Source organism: Chrysochloris asiatica, unplaced genomic scaffold (genome assembly GCF_000296735.1).
Source record: "Chrysochloris asiatica unplaced genomic scaffold, ChrAsi1.0 scaffold00039, whole genome shotgun sequence".
In the NCBI taxonomy this organism is placed as follows: domain Eukaryota; kingdom Metazoa; phylum Chordata; class Mammalia; order Afrosoricida; family Chrysochloridae; genus Chrysochloris; species Chrysochloris asiatica.
In genome coordinates this window covers 2,167,331-2,181,219 of record NW_006408557.1, presented here as the reverse complement: position 1 = coordinate 2,181,219, position 13,889 = coordinate 2,167,331, and positions in this window count along the sequence as shown.

The window sequence follows — 13,889 nt, the reverse complement described above, 5'->3', positions numbered from 1 at the left end:
ATACGGTTTAAAGCTATTGCCCTAGCTCTAGACTATTAACCCTCTAGATATATGCCAAAATTGCCTAGTTGTTCAAACCTAATGGCAGGCTTGGGACTACATGGTCCATGATTTGAATTGACTATTTCCTTGTGATACAGTAATCTAATAACTGCTACTCAGGTCAGGGAAAAATAAAGCATCCAAGATGAAAGCTTGCATTTCAAATCTTTTTATTGCTCCTATACAAATTCACTGTAATATACTTTTTTAACAGTGTACAGGGCCAGTTTTCCCTCAGTAAAATACTATTTTAGAAACCAATAGTGACTATTCCCTAGTCTGAGAAAAGACTTAAACATAATTAAGCTGACAAATTTGGCCAAATTGAGATGCTTTCCACTTTCATTTAATATATCGTTTCCTTGGTCTTTGCTAGTAGATTAGAGCTGCAAAATACAGAAGTGATTAAAAACAGTTATTTCAAACTGTATCTGAGATGAATCAATTGTTTTGTGAAAGAATTGGTCATATTTATATTGTAAAATTTTTTGAAGAAATTATAAGATAATGTGCTTTCACAAACTGTAAAAGAGTCTATTGTTTTTGTTATGTGCCATCTGACTCATCGAGACCCTGTATAGTGTTTCCAAGGAGTAGCTAGTGAGTTTGATTCACTCACTTTGTAGTTAGCCATCCAGTGATACTTAGAATAAAATCAAAGGTGTCCTGCTAATTATATTGCTCACTCCTAATGTGTCTTTTGGAGTCCTGGTATGGCATTGTAGGCTAAGCAATGAACTGCTAACCACAAGGTTGGAGGTTCAAACCCACCAGCCACTCCTTGGAAACCATACATAGGGTCGCTATGAGTCGAAACTGACTCAAAGGCACTCAACAACAAAAGCAATGTTGCTGTGTCTTCTGGTGTCCTTAAGTGATAAATTGTTGTAATCATACTTGACTGCTAACCAAAATGTTGTCAATTCAAGTTCACACAGAGGTGGCCGATAAGAAGAACCTTGGCAATCTGCTTTTGAGTTATAAGCAATTTAAAAATCCCATAAAGCACAATTATCCTACACACATGGTGTCATAACTCATAATCAACTTGAAGACAACTTTTTTTCTTTTTAAAATGTGTCTTATAATTGATTAACATAAATTCCAATGTTACCTAAATCCAACCATTAATGGCCAATTCTACTGAGATTTGCATAATGAACCAAAGTTTGGTATTTTGAGAACTTGAGAAAAAAAAAAATCAACCAATTTAACACAGTACTGTGATATTATTGTTCACCTCATTAAGCATTATATTCTTCTTTTAGTATTCCATCTATTCTATAGATTATGTAGGTAGTTCCTGGTTTATGAACTCTATCTGTTCCTACCTGTGTCTTTAAGAATTTGTAGGTCAGTAGGATCAGAAACATAAGGTTCTGATTTGCCTTCCTTTAGGGCAAGATCAGGCTTGAAGCTTTTCAATGTTTAAAAGCTGCACATGCAGCAAGTGAAGGTAATTATGATGAAGAATTTGTTGTGAGTAGGGACTGGTATGGGGTTCTGGTGTGATGCTGAAGGATATGCACTGGACTGCTAACCAAAATGTTGGTGATTTAAACCCATCAACTGCTCCTTAGAAATTCTTTATAGGGTTGCTGTGGATCAGAATCAACTCAATAGCACGTAACAACAGGAATAAGATATTGGTATAATCATTTCAAAATTAGGGACAATTTCCATAACATTAAAACAGGGCTTCAAAAATGGTAGTCCCTCACTCAAAGATGGTGGCACCCAGCTGAAAGAGTCTGTAAGCACTGCTTAAAATGAGTATAACCCTGTATAGGGTTTCCAAGGAGCAGTTAGTGGGTTTGAACTGCTGACCTTGTAGTTCCTAGTCTGGTGTCACACCAGTAGTCCACTTAAAGCATATTGATGTTATTGCTAAGTGCCTTTGAGTCAGTTACAAACTGTAGCAACCCTTGTGGTTCAGATCCACCTTGCAGTCTAGAAGTAGTCTGCTTATAGAAGTAGCAGATTTGTATGTCAGGATTCTATGAAAATAAAACCACTTTGGGCAACCTGTGTTTACCTTATTTGTGGTGGTGGTGTTATTAAGTGCTGTTGAGTCAGTTTCAACTCATGGAGACCCTTTATGCAGTTTCCAAGGAGTGGCTGATAATTTTGAACCACTAAAGGGGCTCTGGTAGCATAGTGGTTACGAATCGGGCTGTGAACCTTAAGGTCAGTGGTTCGAAACTACCAGCGGCTCCATGGGAGAAAGATGAGGCTTTCTACTCCTGTAAAGATTTACACCCTCGGAAACCCTGTACAGGGTCGCTATGGGTCGGAACCGACTCGACGGCACTTAACAACAACAACAACCTTACTAAACTAAGTTTATGGGCAAGTGTGTATCCTACAGCACCACATCAGGACTCCATTTGTGGTGTAGTGAATTATTTATGTCTTCTCTAGCCTTACTCTTTGTAATTCTACCAAATGACTCCTTTCTTGATAGATAAGAAAAGGTGGAGGGAGATGCTAACAGGATGACATGATTCAGTTGTGAATGATTGTTAACAGAGTTAACTGTGATTTTAAAAACTTAGAACTCTAACATAGGTGTAAAATGAGCCATCTCAGAAGTAGGAATGGGGATTTTACTACTATCAAAGAAGAGCCAAAACTAGAGAATGTCACACCAGAGGAGTGGCAGAGCAGTAAAAGAGCCAACGCATGAGACAGAGCGATGGGCTTCCCAGCCCGTGTACCAAGTAAGACTCAGTGACTTTGGGGAGGAGGCTTGCTTGTGGAATGAGACACCTCTAGGCACTTAAATGGGAAGTTAGATTTGTTGGCCCATGAAGTTAGAACTGAGTGGCTTCAGGCAGAGTTTTATGGTAGATGGTCTGCTTTGTGAGCATTTATCAACAGCCCTAAAGGAGCTTTGCAACATTGCCTAAGCATGAAAGAGGCCAGGCCCAGGGGCTGAGACCAAAAGAAATCCACTTGTGGGCAAGGCGGAGGGGAGGCTCTCTTGTGACCATTTCTGATCCTGAATTGTAATCTGTTAACTTCCCTAATAAACCCCTTAACTGTGAGTATGGTGTTTTGAGTTCTGTGTGGTCATTGTAATGAATTACTGAGCCCACTTGAATAGTAAGTGCAAATGGGAAGGATAGTAGGTGTGATATTTTTCACAATATTGAACACATTTGGGACCTATGAGAAACTCAGCTTAATTTAACCTTTTTTTGTGAACTTAATGGGGTTAGTGGAAAACTGTTATCCACTTTTAGTGAGTGTTGGGGACCTGTATAACTATATGATGCTGAAGAAGCAGGCCTTATCCCATCAACCCTAATGCTAGAAACCCTTCAGAATACACATGTCCCACTAGTGTGGCACTTTAAATTAAGCACTAGACTGCTAACCACAAGGTTGGTTGTTGTAGACCCACCAGTTGCTCCTCAGAAACTGGATACAGGATGGCTATGAGTAGGAACTGACTCAACAGCACTTAACAAGAACAACAATTGTAACAAAATCCGTATTATCTAAAATTTCTTTTTCATTGCACTTAAAAGGCCTTCTATTACTGAAAGCACATCATTTCAACAAAAAATTCAAAGCAGAAAATAATTCAGTCGTGATAGGGTTAATTAAGCAACCCTTTCTCTCAGAACCAACACTTTTCATAGCAAATATTTATAAACCTCTCTTAACAATGTTGAAAGGGAATCTATAAATAGTACAAATTAGTCATGTATAGGAATTCTGGTGTGGCACTGTAGGATAAGCACTAGGATACTAACTACAAGGTCAGTAGTTCAAACCCATCAGTCACTCTGTGGAAACCCTACACAGGGTCACTATGTGTTGGAACCGATTGGATGGCACTTAACAACAACAATCCATATATTTGAAGCAGAAGCTTTAATGCCCTATCTATGTTTTCTCAGAACTCATCATCCCAGGACTTGCCACCACAGCATTTCAAGCAAACATTCTTGACATTACACTCAGTCTGCTCAAGGGTAGATTGAGAGATGTGAGGATTAACTATTTCTGGAACAATCGTCAAACAAGGACATATGTTGTTGTTGTTGTTAAGCGCCGTCGAGTCGGTTCCGACCCATAGCGACCCTGTACAGGGTTTCCGAGGCTGTAAATCTGTACGGGAGCAGAACGCCTCATCTTTCTCCTGCGGAGCGGTTGGTAGTTTTGAACTGCTGGCCTTAAGGTTCACAGCCCGATTCATAACCACTATGCTACCAGAGCTCCATTAAAGACATGTGGGAGTGGAAAATAATACCTCAACTTTCCTTACCCTTCAGGTGGGATGACTATAAGACATGTTTGACACTCTCTCCTAGAATAACCCAAAGGGACTGAATCTCAATTTCCCACAGTGGTAATTGGTTTGCTAAGACAACACACCTTCCATTAGCTGCTGTCACTCCCCTGTCTCAGTTTTACATTCCTTAGTGGTGTCATCTTCTAAATAAAATCCATGCACTGAAACATTGTCTTACGGTCTGCTTCCAGGAGAACAGAGATTGTAAATCTATACAGTTCCATAAGGTGTGGCACTATGGTTAATGCACTGGACTACATACAAAGCCAGTTTGAACTGCAAGGTCTGCGGTTCAAACTCACCAGATGCTCCTTGGAAATCCTACATAGGGTTGTTATGAGTCAGAACAGACCCAATGGCACTTAACAACAACAATATGAAAGATATATATAAGGAATATAATTTATAGTAAATTTCTATTTTCAACATGTAAATATTCAAGCATGACTACTAAAAAGACATAATGAAGTGGTCAGATATTCACTTCTCTGCATAGAATCACCATGAACAGGACATTTACAAATGTAGACTCATGTAAATGCCTTACCTACTATGTTTGGCGCTGTCATCTACTACTTGATTTTCTCAGGCAAGCTTGGTAAAATTTTATACAAACTAAGACTAAGTTTCTCTGAATGTGCATGGTAAATACTGAAGCCAAACATACTTCGTTATTATGTAAAACAGAATTAGGTTTCTGTTCTTTTTGTTTAAAAATAGGTTGTGATTTTTTTTTTTTTTTCAGTTACATGAATATCTGGCAGTACATTGAAATACTATGTGGGATGTGGGAGAGTCTTCAGTGTATGCTTGGTCAGCCCACATTTTACAGCATTCTGCCCAATTATTGTGCTTGTTGAAATCCACCTTCACAAAATGTTCCCTAGAAGGCTGTACTATCCCCACTGGAAACTACAGGATTAGACAATCAAAGGGGGTGGGGGGGGGGGGGAGGTACAGTAATTAAAACCATTGGATTTAGACTACTATTAGTTGTTGCCGAGTTGCATTCCAATGTAGGAAACTCCATGCTCGACAAAATAAAATGTTGTCTGGTCCTACTTTAACTAAACCCCAGCTCCACTTTTTGTTACAGGAACGACTAAGCAATTTATTTTCTGTGTTTCTGGCTCACATTTCTCATATGTCAATTGGAGGAAATTACACTCTCTAACTCAGAAGTGTTTGGAGGTTTAAATGAGCAAAACACAGTACTTGGAATGGAATGAGTGTCCAAAAATATTAGCTATTCTTATTACTATATTTCATGGATACATGATTGATTCTATCTCTAACTCAAATAGTTTCTTATGTGGCCAACATGAGAAACAAATTAAATATGGGTTAAAGTGTTTAATTTCCTTTTCATAGGAATAATATATGAAGTTACCATCATTCCATGTTTTCCGCTTTCCTCATCCCTTCTGCCTGTCCTTGAGCTTTGTTCTTCTCAGTATTAATCTGATTGAACTATTACCAACAGACAGATTCCATAATCCCTATATCCATTACCCATGACCATTGAGTCTAGCAATCCTGTGTAGATTTCTGGAGACTCATGTTTCTCCCACAGAGCAGCTGGTGAGTTTGAACTGCTGACCTTGTGGTTAGCAGTTCAGTGCTTATCCTACAATGACACCAGCATTTTATTATAGATCTTATACAAGGTGAAAAGGGAAGAGAATGTTTTGATCTCATTTTATTACTCTTTTTTTTTCGAAAGCAGTGAAACACAGAATCTGAATTACAAATGAAGTGAAATATTGAAATGCATGCTCTAAACTGTGAAGTGACAAACACATATAATAATGCTGTTCATCATGCTATTCATTAATAGTAGCATTGGTCATACAGTTTGAAAACTACCAACAAGAAAAGACATAGAGATTTGGCACCATTCTTTAACAATGAGACATCTGAAAACCAAGATTAGATGTTGCTTCTAAAGATAAGGTACGTTCAAACCATAGGTGCCAAAGGAGGAGGCAATTTGAGATGGGAAGCTGGATAGAAAACTGTGATATCAAGTTTTGTAAAGGATCAAGGGTGATAAATTAAAGGATCAGCTTTTTAAGACTATAGTAATCTTTTTGAAGATGTGACTCAATTGAGGTGGCTTATAATGGAAACTCAGATTATGAAATAAAACAAGCATTTAAGAATTTCAGGTTGAGAACTTATTGTCATGGAAACATTCTCTGAAGGGAACTTGTACAAGAAAATAAGATTCACTTGACTACATCTTAAAAATATTCTTCAATGGAAACCTTACACTATAGTGAAATAATTAAATGCAGACTTCCAAAATCATTTATTGCTGCAATGCCTGGAAGTAGCACTGAAGTTGCAGGTCTGTCATCTCTTCCATTAGAAGGTATTGCTTCTCAAAATCTGTGATTCATAAGAAGAACACCATCTAACTTTGAAGAGTCTTTGTTGATACTTGAGAGATTCTTACCAGTGAACATCTATATAAATTTTTCCAACCAATAAATCATCTAGCATGACATTCATATGAAATCAAAGTAACACACGCCATTTAAACAAATACCCATCGTTTAGTCTGCTCATAATCACATAAACCTATCAAGGTCATATATAAGTTATTAGATATACTATATGAGAAAGTTATTTTTAGCACAAATAAAATCCGCAGAGCTGATTAATGTAATTGCTGTCAAGAAGTTACATACCTTTAAGGAGTTAAATGGGCAAAAGTTGTGTGATAGATCTGTTTACAGCAACAGCTGCTGAGTCTGCATATATATAAATAAACCCAATGGAATTTGATTCTTTGTTTTGGAAATTTAGGGTCATGGTATGATGGGACATCTGAGTTAATTGGTCTTATAACATGCTTAATGCTTCTGGTCTGCCTCCAAGTTTGTTGTGTAGTGACTGGACTTAAAACTTGCAAGTAGCCATCCAAGGCACAACAACTGGTCTCTATTTAACTGTAGCAACAGAAGAAGGAATCAGGCATTGGAGGAAGATATAGAATGTGTGACTAATTGTCTTTAGGAACAGTGGCCTCTTTTGCTCCATAGAGGTCCTGGTCGACAGGGGGGAATTGTAGAATAGAATTTCAAATTCTTCTGGACTCCAGATTTTCTGGAGCCATGGAAACTGTGTAAATCCCTGAAACTACTGCCCTAAGATAAATCTTAAACAAAAAATCTTCTTAAAACTAAACAACAGTTGATCTTAGCTAGTTAAAAATGTCTGCCTTGAGTATTATACTTTTAAGAAAACTATGAGATCAAAGCGACAAGACCAACTGGAAAAATTAGCCATGAACTCTAGAGAGCAGTTGTTATTGTTAAGTTCTGTCACTCAGTTCTGGCTCAAATCGACCCTGCACAGGGTTTCTAAGGAGTGGCTGTTGTTGTGAAGTGCCACAGAGTTGGTTCCAACCCATGGTGACCCTGTGTAGGGTTTCTGAGGAGTGGGATTCAAACCAACGTCACAGTCCAGCGCATTAACTCACAGCGCCGTTTGAACTGCTGACCTTGGGGTCAATAGTCCAGGGCTCATCCTATAGCACCACACCAGGACTCTTAGGGGGCAGTCCTTGTGGTTGTTGTGAAGTGCTGTGGAGTCAACTGTAACTCATAGTGACCCTGTGTAGGGTTTCTGCTGAGTGGCTGGTAAGCATAAAGTATACGTTAATGAAGAAGGAAGGACTGAAAGGATGAGAATGTCAGCAGAATTAGATGAATGCAATCAATGTAACTGAACAGTTTAACTGGTGTATGCTTTACTGTATCTATTTTTAACAACAAAGTAAATTAATAAGAAAAATCTACTTTATATTCTGTTTATGAAAAAATCAATTTTATTACAAATTCTCACTCAAAAATGTCAAACTTAATGCACTATATTTCTTCAGTTAAAATGAGTTTTCCCGAATGCATAGTATCATAGTCAAAAACGAATCTATGTCTTTTAATTGATGCTCAGAGAAGAAATTACTGCGATCCTTTTTAAATGGCAGGGGTCAGATTCCTAAAACTGAACCTTATAAAATATTTTGAGGACATTTCTATGCTCATTGAAGTAAAAGAATACATCTGACATGATATATGATAATATTGATACAATCCTCTATAACAGCACTTACTAATAACAGAAATGGTTTACTGATTTGTAATCACCGACCCTTGCTCAATATGAATTTTTCTGTCATACCTTCAATCCTGTACTCACACTTGAGATTTGACCAAGATTTTCACCTATCTACACAATTCTTCTCCGTGGAAACCATATACAGGGTCGCTATGGGTTGGGTTCGACTCGACAGCACTTAACAACAACAACAACACAATTTTCAATGAATGTTTCAGGTGGCACAAATTCAAAAGGAAATTGTGTCCAACCAAGTATATAACAATCTGTTCACCTTTGCAGGGCACACTGTTGTCGCAGACACAATCCAGATGCTTGATTTCACTAGACTAACTCCTCATTGCTCAGATCATCTGTGCTTGAGTAGTATGATTCTAAGGCCTGGTTTTATTTTTTGACATCTAACTTTCTTTCCCAAGGTTAGACTGAAAAAACTGGATCACTGTTTTATTTTTTGACACCTAACTTTATCTTTCCCAAGGTTAGACTGAAAAAACTGGAACACTTTTTTAACTTTTTTTTTTTTTCTATTTCCATTTCCAGTTCATTTTTTTTCTAATTATTCCATACCTGGGGCTTATATTTTGCCTATATTGGGAACAACATTCTTAAGCTTATTAAGAATGTATACAAATGTAAGTTTGCATTATTTTAAATTTTTGCTTAAAGTAAACTTGTAGTTGTAGGAAAACAAGTGATTTATATTTTAGATAAATTAGAAGAAATAAAGGACTTGTATAAAATAGTTCTAGGAAGCAAGCAAGATAGTCAGATTTTTCATTTTATATTCTTAATGGTAAAATACAAATTGGAATCATGATTATAATCCTAAGTAAAACATCCCATAGCATCAACACAGCTTCACTAACTAATCATTCATAGAAGAGAAATGTCACTGTAAAACAAGTCATTAAATCCATTTGTAATAGTTAACTTTTTTTGTCTACTTGGCTGAGCCAAGATTCTGAATAACTGTAGAGTAGAATCTTTTAGCAATGTACTCAGAATTAGAACATGAATGACAAGCAAGTTTTGTTGGGTTAAACCATTCACACTTCAAAGTTCTTCCTTACTGCTATGTAGTGCAGTTAATCAGAACCAATAAAGTAATATATCCTATTATTGTGTTTAACATATTTTATGATAGCTATTTTCTTACACATTAAGTACCCCAACCTAACAATGCATTTTGTATTCATTTTGCAACTTCTACAAAACAACACATCCTCAGCTGGACTCAGCATTCTTGAGAGCATTCTTTAAATATTAAGATTTGCACAACAAAATCAAGACTGTTACAGTTAGTGAAGGGTGTCATTGCTGATGCCAGATGGATCTTGACTGAAAACAGAGAATGTCAGATAGATGTTTACTTGTGTTTTATTGACTATGCTAATGCATTCTCCTGTGTGGATCACATCAAACTATGTATGGATAACATTGCAAAGAATAGGAATTCCAGAAAACGTTATTGTGGTCATGCTAAGCCTGTACATAGATCAAGAGGCTCTCGTTCCAACAAGGGATACTAAGAGGTTTAAAATCAGGAAAGGTGTGGGTCAGCATTGTATCCTTTCACCATACTTACTCAGTCTATATGCTGAGCAAATAATCTGAGAAGCTAGCTGGATTATATGAAGAAGAATGTGGCAAGACTGGAGAAAGTCTCATTAACAACCTGCAATAAGCAGATGACACAACTTTGCTTATTGAAAGTGAAGAGGACTTAAAGCACTTATTGATGAAGATCAAAGACTATAGCCTTCAGTATGGGTTACACTTCAACATAAAACAAAACCCCTCAGAAGTGTACCAAAATTAAACAACATTATGAAATATTGAATTTTTCAAGGATTTAACTGTACTTGGAGCTACAGCTAAGACTCATAAAAGCAGCTAATCAAGGAAAAAAATCAAACAACCTCTAAAGTTAAAAAGTAAAGCTGTCAGTTTGAGGATTAAGGTATAACTGACCTAAGCCATAGTCTTTTCAATCTCCTTATCTGCGTGTGAAAGTAGAAAAATGATTAAAACCCAAACCAAACCCACTGCCATTGATTGGATTCTGACTCACACTCTCTCTGTATAGGGTTTCCAAGGCTGTACATTTTTATGGAAACAGAAAGCTTCATCTTTTTCCCACAGAACATCTGGTGGGTTTGAACTATGAACCTTGCACTAAGCAGTCCAGTGCTTATTCTACAGCATCAATAGGACTCCTTGAACAATAAATAAGGAATACCAAAAATTGATGCCTTTAAATTATGAGGTTGGCAAAGAATCTTGACTATATTCTGAACTGCTAGAAGAATGAGAAATCTGTCTCAGAAGTTCAGTCAGAATGTTATTTAGAAGCAAGGATGGTGAGGTTTTGTCCTTTTTTTTTTGGACATGTTTATCAGGAGGAACCAATCTGGAGGACATCATGCTTGATAAAGTAGAGGTTCTTCGGGAAAACAGGAATATTCTCAAAGATATGGGTTGACATAGAGCTGCAAACATATTGTGAAGCTAGCACAGGCCCAGGCAGTGTCTCATTCTGCTGTAACAGGTTCACTCTGAGTTGGAACCAACTCAACTGCACCTAACAGCAACAGCTAGTGAGAGCTTAATATAATATAAGTAGATGTAATGCATATGCTGAGCAATAAGATCTGTACTGGGCTCTGTGCTAAATGCTATTATGATAGAAATGAGTTGGTAATATTAGCAAGAATATTGTTATTTATTGTCGAGAAAATGCTATTAATAACTATTAATGATGCTAATAATAGTTCAGATTGTTTAAATAAAATGCATATTAATTTAATTCTTCAAAATAAATTCTTTCTGGGTCAAAAATATCAAGAAACAATATATTACTTGTTGGTGTTAAGCGCTGTTGAGTCAGTACTGACAGAAAGCGACCCTGTATAGGGTTTCTGAGAAGCAGCTGGTGGGTTTGAACTGCTGACTTTGTGTTTTGCAGTCTAGTGTTGATTGTACAGAGCCTTACCAGGAGTCCAATATGTAACTGGAGATATGGTTTTCAGAACAGATATTGTAGCAAGAATAATCTACTTCCTAGATTGCCAAAGGAGTACTGCCAAACACTGTTACAGATAATTGCATTTTTCCAATTATCTTATATTCATTATCTCATTTGATTCTCATAATAGCCTCATACAGTAGACAGGTCTGAGATTACAATATTAATTTTCTGATTCATTGTATGTGGTGACTAAAGTTTCAAAATATTGACATGACTTGTCCACGGTCATACTGTGATGTATTGTAGATCAAACAGTAAGCCGGTATGGTAGAAGAGCATATGAAAATATTCTTTGAAATGAGCTCATGTTAAGATTTATTTTCATCTTAATAGTCATGTTTTTGTATAGCAACCATCTCTACTCCTATGTTATCAAAGACTACACAGTACAAACATATAATATAAAATATTCTATAGTCATAATAAATTTTCTAAGAATTTTCTATCTCCCCAATAACCTAATGGCATTTTATCATTATTTTTTTTATTATCTATTTAAATTTTTTTTTTATCATTATTTTTTATTTAACATGACATTGTCCCTAAGCTAGTGGAACAAGATGGCCAAGTGGTTGCATGCCATGAGTCTCCACAACTGCAAGTGTACTTCAAAAACTTAATGGAAAATTTTTATTATCTTTTAACTCCATTTTCTCATGAACTTTTTAGGCCCCCTTCATATTAAGGAAGAAAAGAAGCACATATTGAAACATACTGGTAGTCTCAGAACTATGAACATCAAATAAAGGATTGGAGGATGAACAGGAATACTGATTTAAGTAAAAGTTAACAAGCTCAACTGTAGAAAACAGGTGTTTGCAGAGTACCATAATCCTACTTTCCCCACAATGTGGCCATCTTGAGGAAGCAGCAACCAGCATACAGTACAGTGAGGCCTGGAGTTTGCAAAGAGTCCGATTGTGGTAAAGAGACTCTGAGCAGGGAAGCCTAAGGATGCAGACCTAAGAAAACAAACACGTGGAACCCTTAAAAGTAAAGCAGACAGAGAAGTCTCTGCACATAGGCCTAAGAAAGAACAACTTGGCACTCTGGGAGCTTGGGGCAACATGGGACTTGAGAAAGACCCTGAAGTAAAACTCAGTGAAGCCTAGGCTTCAAGAATAAATAGGCCCCCATGAAGGCAGTGTGGGCAAGGAAGCTTGAACTTTGAGTGTTCTTCAAGTGGAAAGAAAAGAATACAAGATCTAGTACATGGGGAAAAAATAATAAAGAAGAAATCTCCAAAAAGGGTAATAAATAGTACAGGCAAACAAAAAGATCTGTTGCGGGATATTTATAGTTGTTCTGTGTTACAAGGGTCATCAAATAAAGAAATATAAAGTTATCCTAAAAGGCACAAACTGTACAATATTGTGAAACGTGACACCATAACAGAAACAGGTAGAAGGAGGAGGGAAAGAGGATCAGAAATTAACAATGTTAATATTGTAAATTACTTGCTATTTGTTTGTTAATCATTGGTATCAAGTTAAAACGTTGTTTTTGTTGTTAAGTGCCCTCACTTTTGTTTCAAATCTTAGTAACTTTATGTACAATAAAACTAAATACTGCTCAGGCTGGGCTGTCCTCACAATAGTTCCCATGTTTGAGTCCATTGTTGCAGGCACTGTGTCGCTCCATCTCCTTGAGAGTCCTTCTCATTTTTTGCTGACCGTCTATCAAATATGATGTCTTTCTCCAGGGGCAGGTCCCTCTCAGCAATATCTCCAAAATACAGGAGACGTTTTCTTCCAAAAAACTTCCAAAGAGCACTCTGGCTACTTCTTCCAACACAGATTTGTTCATTTTTCTGGCAGTCCATGGTACATTCAATATTCTTTGGCAACACCATAACTCAAAGGCATCAATTATCTGGTGTTCTTTATTCATTGTTCAGCTTTCACATGCTTATTGGCAAATTGAAAATACCATGGGTTAGAGTTGGCACACCTTAGTCTTTTGCAGATATGCCCAATGCAATAGGTCATTTGATTTCTTGATTGTTACTTTCATGGGTACTGATTGTGAATCCAAGTAAAATGAAATTATTGACAAATTGAATCTTTTCTTCATTTATCATTCTGTTGTTAATTGCTCTAATTGGGAGGATTTTAAAATTTCTTTAGTTCAGGTGTAATCTATATTGAAGGCTGCAGTCTTTGATCTTTAACAGTAGTATTTCAAATCCTCTTTGCTTTCACCAAACAAGGTTGTACAATCTACATTTTGCAAATTGTTAATGAGTCTTCTGCCAGTCTTCATACCACATTCTTCATATAGTCCAGCTTTGCAGATTATTTGCTCAGCATACTGATTGAATAAGTGTTGTGAAAGGATACAACCCTGAAACACACTTTTCCTAATTTTAGACCATGCAGTATCCCATTG